At 42.3% G+C, this 12290-nt stretch overlaps 1 protein-coding gene across 1 annotated transcript in view; it reads right to left on the minus strand.

Annotated features, from left to right (window-relative positions):
- Positions 1-9744: 9744 nt before the first annotated feature.
- The window catches only part of midn (midnolin), a 57467-nt gene continuing 54921 nt past the window's right edge, over positions 9745-12290 (minus strand). The window contains exon 9 of the mRNA XM_061888682.1: positions 9745-12290. This exon is cut by the window's right edge and continues 1632 nt beyond it. The gene's annotated coding sequence lies outside the window, so the exon portion shown is untranslated.

Consider the following 12290-nt stretch of genomic DNA (forward strand, 5'->3'; position numbering starts at 1 on the left):
GGTCTGCATGAAAATGTGTCCTCAATGAGACTTCTGTTGGCGTATCAAAACACAATCAATACGTACACAAACACATTTTGAAGAGTCCATGGATAAAATGAGATGTGGTTGTAGGCAGTGTGACTTTTTCCAGATCACATACTTGTGCTTTCAAAAATCAGCGTGTTTTATTTATATTTACATTTTGTCAATACTGAGGGTTTTATTGTGCCGTACTTTTCGGGCTATAAGGCGCACTTAAAATCCTTTCATTTTTGTCAAAACTCGACACTGCGCCTTATAACCCAGTGCAGAATAATTCTGGTTGTGCTTACCGACCTCAAAGCTATTTTATTTGGTAGACGGTGAAATGATCAGTGTGACCAGTAGATGGCAGTCACACATAAGAGATACGTGCAGACTGCAACATGACTCAAGTAGAGATGTCCGATATTCCATCCATCCGTACATCCATCCATTTTCTACTGCTTGTCCTTTTTACGGTTGCGGGGGGTCGCTGGAGCATATCTCAGCTGCATTCGGGCGGAAGGCGCCGTATACCCTGGACAAATTGCCACCTCATTACAGGGCCAACACAGATAGACAGAGAACATTCACACTCACATTCACACACTAGGGTCAATTTATTGTTGCCAATGAACCTATCCCCAGGTGCATGTCTTTGGAGGTGGCAAATAATATCGGCCGATAAATTCTTTAAAATGTAATATCGGAAATTATCGTTATCGGTTTTAAAAAAAAAGTAAAATGTATGACTTTTTAAAACTCCGCTGTGTACAGGGACGTAGGGAGAAGTACAGAGCGCCAATAAACCTTAAAGGCCGGCCTAGTCAGATAATATCTATGGCTTCTCACACACACAAGTGAATGCAAGTTAAAAGTTAAAGGACCAATGTTTGTTACACACACACTAGGTGTGGTGAAACTTGTCCTCTGCATTTGACCTATCCCCTTGATCACCCCCCCCCCCCTGGGAAGTGAGGGGAGCAGTGAGCAGCAGCGGCGCCGCCCCTGGGAATCATTTATGGTGATTTTACTCCCAATTCCAACCCTTGATGCTGAGTGCCAAGCAGGGAGGCAATGGGTCCTGTTTTTTTTTTTATAGTCTTTGGTATGACTCGGCCGGGGTTTGAACTCACAACCTACCGATCTCAGGGCGGACACTCTAACCATTAGGCCACTGAGAAGTCAGACCAAGTATGCCAAGGCATACTTGGAAAACAGCCATACAGGTCCCACTGAGGGTGGCCGTATAAAAAACTTTAACACTGTTACAAATATGCACCACATTGTGAACCCACACCAAACAAGAATGACAAACACATTTCGGGAGAACATCCGCACCGTAACACAACATAAACACAACAGAACAAATACCCAAAACCCCGTGCAGCACTAACTCTTCCGGGACGCTACAATATACACCCCCCGCTACCCCGTGAGGCATGTTAAAAAAAAAATGCACATTGTGACTTCAATAATAAATATGTCAGTGCCATATTGGCATTTTTTTCAATAACTTGAGTTGATTTATTTAGGAAAATGTTGTTATATTGTTTAATGCATCCAGCAAATTAGGCAAAATAATGTGTTAATTCCACAATGTATATATCGGTAATGGGAATTAAGAGTTGGACAATATCGTAATATCGGATATTGGTAAAAAAAAGCCATTTTCAGACATCTCTAGGCTCAAGCAAACAACAGCTAAATTATATATGTTCCATTGAAAATATAGAACATTGTTTTAGTACAACTTTGGTAAGCTATAAAGCTGCACCGCTTGATGGATTGTACTGTGCTTCAACATACGAGTATTATTATGGTGTGTGTATGAGGTAATACATATTATCTGGCATTTTGTTTCGCAATATTATGCAAAAGCCACTTATGGCACCTGCTGATCTGTATTTTGGGATCTGCATAAGTCCTGAAAATGTCCACCTTTGTAGTCCATACCCACATCGTAGTCGATAAACTTCTTCTTTTTCTCGATCTTCTTGTTATGGGACATTCATCCTCCGCTGTTGTCAGTTCTAATATAAAGTAGTGTAAAGTCCTTATATCTGTCAGTAAACTCGTCACAAAAGTGCTAAAACATACCGGTATAGTGAGTTTATATTATTCACCCAAGGATTTTTAGTTATTTGAGACTTACGGTCGGATGTTTTTACACGGGACGCATTTCCGGCCTTGTCGTTGCACTCGTGAGCCACGAATGAGATGATGCTGCTCCATTATTGATTCAAGTAAAGTCTGAATGTCATTAAAACAATTAGCTCTCTCTTTTGACACTTCTTCCACTCCCGTCCTTGCACGCTACACCGCTACAAAAAAGATGATGGAGAATAGTCACTGTCGAAGGTGAGTCACCAAAATAAGACCGCCCACAAAATGGCGCATCCTGAAGCAACTGTCAGAAAGCGGCTTGAAAATGATCTGTAATCATCTATGTAGACCACAAGGAAGTGTTTTACATAATATGACCCATTTATTGCACCCTATATGTATGAAAAATGACCTGACTAGACCCGCTCATCGACAGTGCGCCTTATAATCCGGTGCGCCCAATGGTCCGGAAAATACGGTAAATCACTCCCTTGTGTTCTGCATAACATGTAATGGTGGTGCTTTGGTCCAAACTATGCTTAGATTTAGTTTTACGGACCAATTTTAATCTGCTTTCTGACTATCTCTTCTGATGTGTCATTGTGTCTTGTTTATGCCTGCCAAAGCCCACCCCTACAGTCGAGGCCCCGTTGCACCTGTTAGCCATGTTGCAGTTTTTAGCAGGGCAAATATCATAAGTTCGAACTATACGCTACTTTGCATTAGAAATTGCAGCAGCGGAGAATTGATCATGCATGTCTGCCGGTCTGTCCTGCAACAAGATGATAGAGACAAATAAGGAACTTCAGAACCAGAGTTATCTCAAAGGTTAGTTTATTATTTATTTAAGTCCATCATGCTTTATGTATAGAGACTCTGTATCATTTGAAAATGTCTCCGTTTGAAAGGAGTACCGTACTTTCCGGGCGCACCCACCAACTTTTAGAAGAAATAAATATTTTTACATATATTAGCCGTACCGGACTATAAGTTGCAGATATGTACCGGTAGGAAAGACTTTGTAAATGTTTATTAAGGTTTGTATAATGGTGAACAGCGTCTGGCATGTTAGAACAAAAGTTACTTATGTTAATTATTTCCAAACTTTGCCTTCCACACATCAGTAAAACGGTTGATCGAAAAAAAAGAAGTCATCGTCAGGCACTCACTGGCTGTGGAAGTTAGCTCTCCAGTCAGCTAAACAGATTCAGTAAGTCCACGGTGACGTTTTGGTGATTTTTTTTACGAAACTTAAACAATACAAAAATAATGCCATTGTAAGTAAATACTACTAACTCAGTAATGTTAACATAGACACTAGTGAGCGTGTTAGCATGTTCACTAATCCTGATTAATTGGTTACATTAATATAGCACATGCAAATATGTATTTAAAAAATCCTGCAGATATCAATCCTGGGACGGTTTAGTAAGTATGAATGGTTTTAAGTGTATTGAAAAACTTACAAACATTGCTTGGAGTGATGAAGGGAGAATCCTTTTGAGAAGAAATGCTATGGAGAGTTACACTTCCGGTTCAAGAAATGAAACAGGAAGTACATTTCAAAACCAAAGCATCCGCAGTGAGCAAACTCGTACAAAAAGCGGCGCCACTGCGCAAACAACAGCACACATTTTCAGCGTCTCTGTCGGTGTTCTATGAAAAGTATTTGTTCAATACAAATTATTATGGCCGTTGGTGAAGAAATATCCAGAAATTAGCCAAACCATTTTATAAGCCGCAGGGTGCAAAGCGTGGGAAGAAAGTCAATGAGTGATTCAATCAAAGTTTACTTATATGGCCCTCAATCACAAGTGTCTCAAAGGGCTGCACAGGCCACAACGCCATCCACATCAGGGCAAGAAAAAAACTTAACCCAATTGGCACAATGACAAAACCTCGGAGGGAACCGCATATGTGGGGACCCACCCCACCCCCGAGTGACCGGTGCAATGGATGTCGAGTGGATCTGGTTAATAGTGTGAGAGTGTAGTCCACAGTAAGGCCAGTGGGGGATCATCTTGAGTGGAAACAAGTCAGGAGCGCAGAGAAGTCCCCAACTGATGCATAGATGAGTGATCCACCCCCAGGTCTTGACTTTGAACAGCTAGCGCTTCATCTATGGTCACCTGATAACCTTTCCACACAGGATAGGGGGGCAAAGCAGAAAAGAGACGGCGGATCAACTAGTCTTTTTAAAGGCTAAAGTATACAAAAAGGTTTTAAGATGGGATTTACAGTAAATGCTTCTACTGAAGTAGCATCTCTAACTGTTGATGGGAGGGCATTCCATAGTACTGGAGCCTGAATAGAAAACGCTCTATAATCCACAGACTTTTTTAGGCTCTGGGAATCTGGAATATACAAAACAGGACACGCTGGGAGCGCCTCCACGTACACAAAAGCAATCCAAGAGAAGCAACTAACAATTTACAGTCATGTTGCTGTTATGATAGAATACAGTTCATTCAATGATTGCTACTAGCTATTCAGATCGCTATCTTGTGCACATGTTGAATATATATATATATATATATATATATATATATATGTTTTTTTTTTCTATTTATATATATTTTTTTTGATGTGCCTGGAAGAGTGGCAGCACATCACAGTAGCTCCATTGACTTCCTTCATTTTACTTAATTTTTGGTATTCTTCTCAAATGTTCTTGTTTTTTTTTTTTATCACTTATCTTTTCCACTTACCACTAATTAAGTTGGGCGCTTGTGTGTGTTTTTGTTACTTTCCTTTTTATTTTTGGGCCCTTTGTTTACACATCTGAGGAGCTGTTTGCGCTCTTTGGGGATCGCGGCCGGACATTCCCGTGGAACTACGGAAAAAGCACCGGGGATGCCGTGCCGACACAAATGTATACGTAGGAGTGGAGAAGGAAATTTAAGCCTGCAATACCCTGTGTCCTCATGAGGAACGTGCGGTCTTTGGCAGATAAAATTGTATATATTTGTACCATGAATTGATTAACGTGAACCCCGAATTAAACAAGTTGAAAAACGTATTCGGGTGTTACCATTTAGTGGTCAATTGTACGGAATATGTACTGAACTGTGCAATCCACTAATAAAAGTTTCAATCAATCAATCAATCAATCAAAGGAATTGTTCGGGCTTGTCCGAACTCAAAAGGAATCCACCGTGTGCAGTATCATGTGCTTTACGGAAACCTGACTACACGTGGGACAACCTCACGGGCTGATAGAGACGCACTCCTGAGCGGTAAGAAGAAAGGCGGTGGGATTGCCATCTTTGTGAACGAGAGGTGGCGTAATTCTGGACATCGAACATCGAACTACTGGCTGTAGGAATTCGACCATAGTATTTGCAAAGGGAGTTTACTTCTGTATCCCTTCTTCTGCAGATGAGGCTGCTGCTTGCGACGCCATTCATGCCGCTGTTGCTAGGCAACAGACCAAACACCCCGATGACCTCGTTCTCATTTCGGGTGAGTACTATCATGCTTCTTTGGACTCAATTTTTGGGACAATTTCCCATGTGGATCAATAAAGTTTGTTTAAGTCTAATATACGGCCAGTTGCGTCATCAAGTGTAAGAAGTAGGGATATAACAGTTCAAAGTTAGTACCCTACAGGGATCTGCCCCTTTTAGTGGGGGACCCAATGATTTTTCCATGGATCCCCTCAAATCACCATTTGTGGACTCCCTATATTGAAGACCTACTGCAAAAATGTTTGTCCTAAACTGATCCTAAACTGTAAACTGTAATTAGGAATGAGCAGATTCTGGACGTCATACAAAATAATCTTAAAGGACCCGTCCTCCCGCCCCTAACCCAACGTCGCCGCGCCAAACATACATTTGATACGTTTACATGCACTAAAAACTGTATTATTGCACGGCTTTGGTTAAAAAGCCAGCTTCTTAAAACACACGTCAAAAAGAAAACTTAATGATGTTATTGAATTTTTAAAGATGGAATTAAAATATCTATATAAACCCTAGTAAAAAAAAAAATTAAAACGTGCCTAAAAATTGTATACAAATTTGTCAGAAAATGAATATTAAATACAAATCTGGAAAGAGATTTGGGACATGGAAGGTTTTTGAACCAGGTTCATACTGCGAGCCACATACAACGTCCCACCATCACCACAGAACCTTAGCCAGTAGTACGGAGAAGACCCCAGATGTCGCCTCTGTCCATCTCCAGGAAAACCTGAAACACATCCTGCAAGACAAGCCTTACACAAGGTCGATACACTTGGCGGCACAACCAAGTGCTGAAGTGTCTAGCAGCTTCACTGGAGAGTCGACCCATGGTTGTCAACGCAACCGAAGTCCTGCACACGTAGACCAGAGGCCGGACAGCTGGGGGTGGCACGGGATTGGAGGCTCCTTGTTGACCTGGAGCAGAAACAGTCCTGGTCATCTGCCATCCAAAGCGTTGACATCATCGAGCTGACAGTCCCCTGGGAGGATAATGTGGGTGATGCCTAAGAGTGCAGAAAGCTCCGGTATGCCGAGTTGGCAGCGGATGCTGAACAACGGGGCTGGAAGGCAATAGTTCTCCCAGTGGAGGTGAGCTGCAGAGGCTTCGTGGGCAGGTCAACTACGTTGAAGAACGTGGGAATTCGGGGCTAGGCCCAACGTCAAGCCATCAAAGACCTGTCCAGTGCTGATGAACGACCAAGCCAGTGGCTCTGGATCAGGACAAGAGACAGCAGCTGTGCTCCGAAGTGAAAAAGACCATGAGATTTTATACTCAAGGGGGAAAGGGAGAGGAGACCATGCCAAGGACACTCGGATTTGCTACTGAGCTCTTCGTCAGAAAGCGACTTGCTGGGCCAAGCCTTCAAAGACCTGTCCAGTGCTGCTGAACGAGCAAGCCAATGGCTCTGAATCAGGATGAGGGACCATGAGATGTTATACTTAAGGGGGAAAGGGAGCGGGGACCATGCCTAGGACACTCAGATTTGCAACTGAGCTTTGTTTGAAACACCGGTAAAGGAGGGAGCCCACCTGACGACCCCATCATGTGTCTGTAAAACCAACTTGGACCAATCTTTACGAAGCCTAAGGCTGTCATGAACATAAGTCTGACTAACCACGCCTGGCTTGAAATTACAATTTTGTGATGACTATCATCCCCACCCACGTTTCTCAAGGGAAAAAAAAGGATTGGAACATCTAAACCCACTCAGGTATGCAGTCAGACACAAGGTTGGCTCAGGGAGAAGGCAATGCAGAGTCCATGGCATTTTGGGTGTAAACATCATATTTGCTGTGTTTGTAAAACTAACCTGTCATGATTCACTCAAATATGATTATAAAACTGAGGCGCGGTTGGGAGAGTGGCCGTGCCAGCAACCTGGTTCAATCCCCACCTTCTACCGTCCTAGTCACGTCCGTCTTGTCCTTGAGCAAGACACTTCACCCTTGCTCCTGATGGGTCCTAGTTAGCGCCGTGGATGGCAGCTCCCACCATCAATGTGTGAATGGGTGAATGCTGTACTAGTGTCAAAGCTCTTTGAGTACCTTGGAGGTAGAAAAGCACAATACAAGTATAACCCATTTATAAAATGTCCCTTTCCTTTTAAGTATGCATTAGCCACATAGGCTTATAATAGTACCAGAATGGTATTATGATTATATTAGTATAATATGGCCGCAAGTGGAGGAGTTCAAGTACTTCGGAGTCTTGTTCACGGGTGGGGGAAGAGTGGATCGTGAGATCGACAGGCGGATCGGTGCGGTGTCTCCAGTAATTTGGTGAAGAAGGAGCTGAGCCGGAAGGCAAAGCTCTCAATTTACAGGTCGATCTACGTTCCCATCCTCACGTATGGTCATGAGCTTGGGGTTATGACCGAAAGGACAAGATCACGAGTACAAGCGGTCGAAATGAGTTTCCTCCGCCGGGTGGCGGGGCTCTCTCTTAGAGATAGGGTGAGAAGCTCTGCCATCCGGGAGGAGCTCAAAGTAAAGACGCTGCTCCTCCACATCGAGACGAGCCAGATGAGGTGGTTCGGGCATCTGGTCAGGATTCCACCTGAACGCCTCCCTAGGGAGGTGATTTGGCCACAGGGAAGACCCAGGACACGTTGGGCAGTCTATCACTCCCGGCTGGCCTGGGAACGCCTCAGGATCCTTCGGGGAAAGCTGGACGAGGTGGCTGGGGAGAGCGAAGTCTGGGCTTCCCTTCTTAGGTTGCTGCCCCCGCGACCCGACCTCGGATAAGTGGAAGAAGATGGATGGATGGATGGATGGCCCCACTAAGGACTGGAATCTCACATTATTACCCATATCCACTCGGCATCTATTGCACCGGTCCATCTGCGGTCCCTTCCAGGGCCTCTCGTTGTTCCCATTAGATTGAGTTTTTTCTTGCCCTGAGGTGACACCCGAGCCGAGGATGTTGTTGTGGCTTGTGCAGCCCTTTGAGACAGTTGTAATTAGGGGGTCTAATAAGGAAACTTTGATTGATTGATAGTATTGGTGCATATCCTGGGGGTTTAAAAACTAGTGAAACCTGTTTCTGACTAATTTTTTTGAACATGCCACAGTTATGTACATCCATTTTCTACCGCTTGTCCCTTTTGGGGTCGCGGGGGGTGCTGGAGCCTGTCTCAGCTACAATTGGACGGAAGGCGGGGTACAACCTGGACAAGTCACACGGCCAACACTGATAGACAGACAACATTCACACTCACATTCACACACTAGGGCCAATTTAGTGTTGCCAATCAACCTATCCCCAGGTGCATGTCTTTGGGGGTGGGGGAGGAAGCCGGAGTACCCAAAGGGAACCCACGCAGTCACGGGAGAAAATGCAAACTCCATACAGAAAGACCCAGGACTAGTCAGGACCTTCGTATTGTGAGGCACATGTACTAACCCCTCTTCCACCGTGCTGCCCCAGTTATGTACAATTAGATGCAAAAGTGCAACTTGCACGTAACTTTCTCCTGCGCTGCCACCGATTGATTTATCATCTTTTCACCCGTCTTCTATCACTTTATCTTTGTTCCAGAATGCCTTTGCTGTGTGTGTATGCTTAAAGGTGAGCTTTGACGACATTATTACGTCACAGTGCTCAACGATAAGTCTGCTATCCAGGTGGAACGTACCATTTTGTACTTTTTTTATCAGAGGGTAGAGGTAGTCTTACACACCTTATTGAACTTTCTATTTTTATTCTATATTAACATTGGCCCTGCGATGAGGTGGCGACTTGTCCAGGGTGTACCCCGCCTTCCGCCCGATTGTAGCTGGGATAGGCTCCAGCACCCCCCCCACCCCCCGCAACCTTGAAAGGGATAAGCGGTAGAAAATGGATGGATGAATGGGAACATTTATATTATCTTTCACGGCTTACATATTAAAATGAAAGAAAAATAAATATTGCAACTTTACATAAGCCTAGCATCCCCGCTGCCATCCCCACCCCCATTTTGATGCTCATGACTTTAATAATCCTTCCCTCCCCTCCCCACTATTTACATTTTTAGGGATGTGATAAAAAAATGTTAGTCACTCCCAAGTTTTGGACTCAGCATGCAGGCAAGATTGATATCATTGATGAGCCGGATGATAAATATTTCTGGTTTTATCGATTCTACGATTCACTACTAAACAGTAATAAATACTCACGGATACAACATTGTGTTCTCATTTTGGCTCTTTTTTCATTTATTACCTAAAAAAAAAGAAAATGTTCTATCACAAGTCACACTGAAATGTATTGCTTAAGAAAAAAATATATTCGTATATATTTTCCTTTTTTTTTTCTGTTTTCTTTATGTGTATTTCCACAAAAAAAATAATAATCCAGAAACAAGCAAAGAGCTGCTGCTTTTTCTTATTTTTTTTTGCCCCCCAACTTAAAAAAAAAAAAATGCAACAAAGAAAATACATAATTCACAGTTACCATTTTGGTTTCATAAATTAATACAGTCACACATGTGCTACACCGGTCTAGAGCTAGAAACATCGGTAAAATCGTATTCTTGGATCCGGTTCGGTTTTTAAAAGTTAGCTACGAGAAGGAACTTAAACTTGTGATCCGTCTTCTCTCTTTTTTTTTTTTTTTTTTTGTCAATTTCATACAGAAGTGAGGCACACAGACAGTATAGCTGATATAGAAAAGAAATAAATAGAAGGGGTCAGGGTCAATTGTCCTTTTTTGTAAAGTTGAGGGACGGGGGGCAGGAAGTGCATGTTGTCCTCATAGGACCTCTACGGTGACCTTTTTTTAATAGTTTTTTTTTTTCAGCCGTGAAGGAGAAAAAGTGAGGTGGGGGCACATCCAGATGTTAGTGGATCGGCGACGAACAGTCGTGTGCGTGGGATAACGAAAAAAAATACTTGGTGAGGGCAACATTTTTAAGGCACAGAAGCCTTTGACATAATAGAGACTCCACCTGCTAGTAAGCACTCAAGCAACAGATGCCCCCCGACAGAAAAAAATGGTTCCTTGATGACAAATCCGAAACAGAAAAAGACATTTTGTCTCCATTTTTTCGTGAAAGGTAAGGCCACTTAAATGAAAAAAAAAAAAGAGAAAAAGTCACCAAAAAAACAATTAATCTCTCAATGCAATCTCTTGGGAGTGCAATTGTGGGCGGGGGAGGGGCGGCGCAACATTGGTGCGTTTTAAGGGCGAAGAAGTCCCACGACAGGAATGTTCTCAACTCCATCCGTCGTTTTTGTTTTTCCATCCACACGTACACAAATAAAAATTACAAAAAAAAAAAAAAAAACCCTACTGACAAAACAGCAGCATAGTTTTTTTTCCTCAATATTCTTCAGAAATTCATGCATGTTCTACTCTTTATTTCTCCATTCCATCCCAGAAAAAAAACATGCACCTCTTGTTTTTGTTTTTTCCTGTCATTTTTCCAAGTGTGTAGCAGCAAAAAAAAAAAACTGAAAAAAGGGCTGAACCTGATATGTTCATGCATTGTCCCGGTGGAGGCACTAGGTAACTGATCACATGTCATATCATCATCGCTAAAAGGATTTAATTGGTGATAAAAATGCTTTTGGGAGGCTGGGGGGCATTCCAACTTAATGTACATCACCAAACGCCCTAGCAATAATAATAATAAATCTTTGCCAATTGTCACAAGTATGTACTGTACACAATCTATGAGTCACTAAGATTCAGGAGCCACGCATCATCAATGGATGTTTATCATACTAGTTGCTGCTTTTGGAAAACAGCAGAATAGAAGTAAAATAGATTTTTTTCTTCTCATATTAAATGTCATATTTTTTTGAGTGTAAAGTCCCCTTTAAAGCACTTTCTGTTAATAATCTATAATACCGGACAGGGTTTCCCAAACTTGACTTTTTGAGTTGCCAATTTGATTGATGGTTGTAGTGAAAGTACATATTTTGTGTTTGTAATCATTTAATGATATACGGTTTTTGGTAATTTAGTTGTTTGGAACTTAAAAACAGGTTGTGCATGAGATTTGCACCACCTGACCGAAAAGAGGTAGGAAGAAGACGGTTTTATTTCATCATATCCTGTCTCCATTTCTCAGCAAACACTGATAGGGTTTACACAGGGGTCCCCAAACTTTTTGACTCAGAGGCCGAATTGGGTTAAAAAAAAACAAAAAAAAAACAACACAATATATATATATATATATAGTCAAGGTTTCTGTGATTTATCCGTTATGCAGTGCTCAATACCGGGGTAGAGCGGAATATACGTTAGGGGAGGAAAAAACACAGAGGCTACTTCATCCCTACAAGCTTGTTTCGCAGGTTTCTTAGCTCTTCAGGGGATTTTTTTTTCTTATCCCCTGAAATTGGTTATTTCATCCCTACAAGCCTGTTTTGCGAGTTTGTCTGCTCTTCAGGGGATTTTTTTTTTAATCCCCTGAAGAGGGCTATTTTATCCCTACAAGCATGCTTCACACATTTCTCTGCTCTTCAGGGGATTTTTATTTAAATCCCCTGAATAGAATTATTTCATTTCTGCAAGCCTGTTTTACAGATTTTTCTTCTCTTCAGAGGATTTTTAAAAAATTCCCCTGAATAGGGCAATTTCATCCCTGCAAGCCTGTTTCGCAAGTCTCTCTGCTCTTCAAGGGATTTTTTTTTCATATACCCTGAAGAGAACTATTTTATCCATACAACCCTAATTCGCAGTTTTCTCTGGTTTTAAGGGGGATTTTTTTTTTTATCCCCGAAGAG

Source organism: Nerophis ophidion, linkage group LG26 (assembly GCF_033978795.1).
Source record: "Nerophis ophidion isolate RoL-2023_Sa linkage group LG26, RoL_Noph_v1.0, whole genome shotgun sequence".
Taxonomy (NCBI): Eukaryota; Metazoa; Chordata; class Actinopteri; order Syngnathiformes; family Syngnathidae; genus Nerophis; species Nerophis ophidion.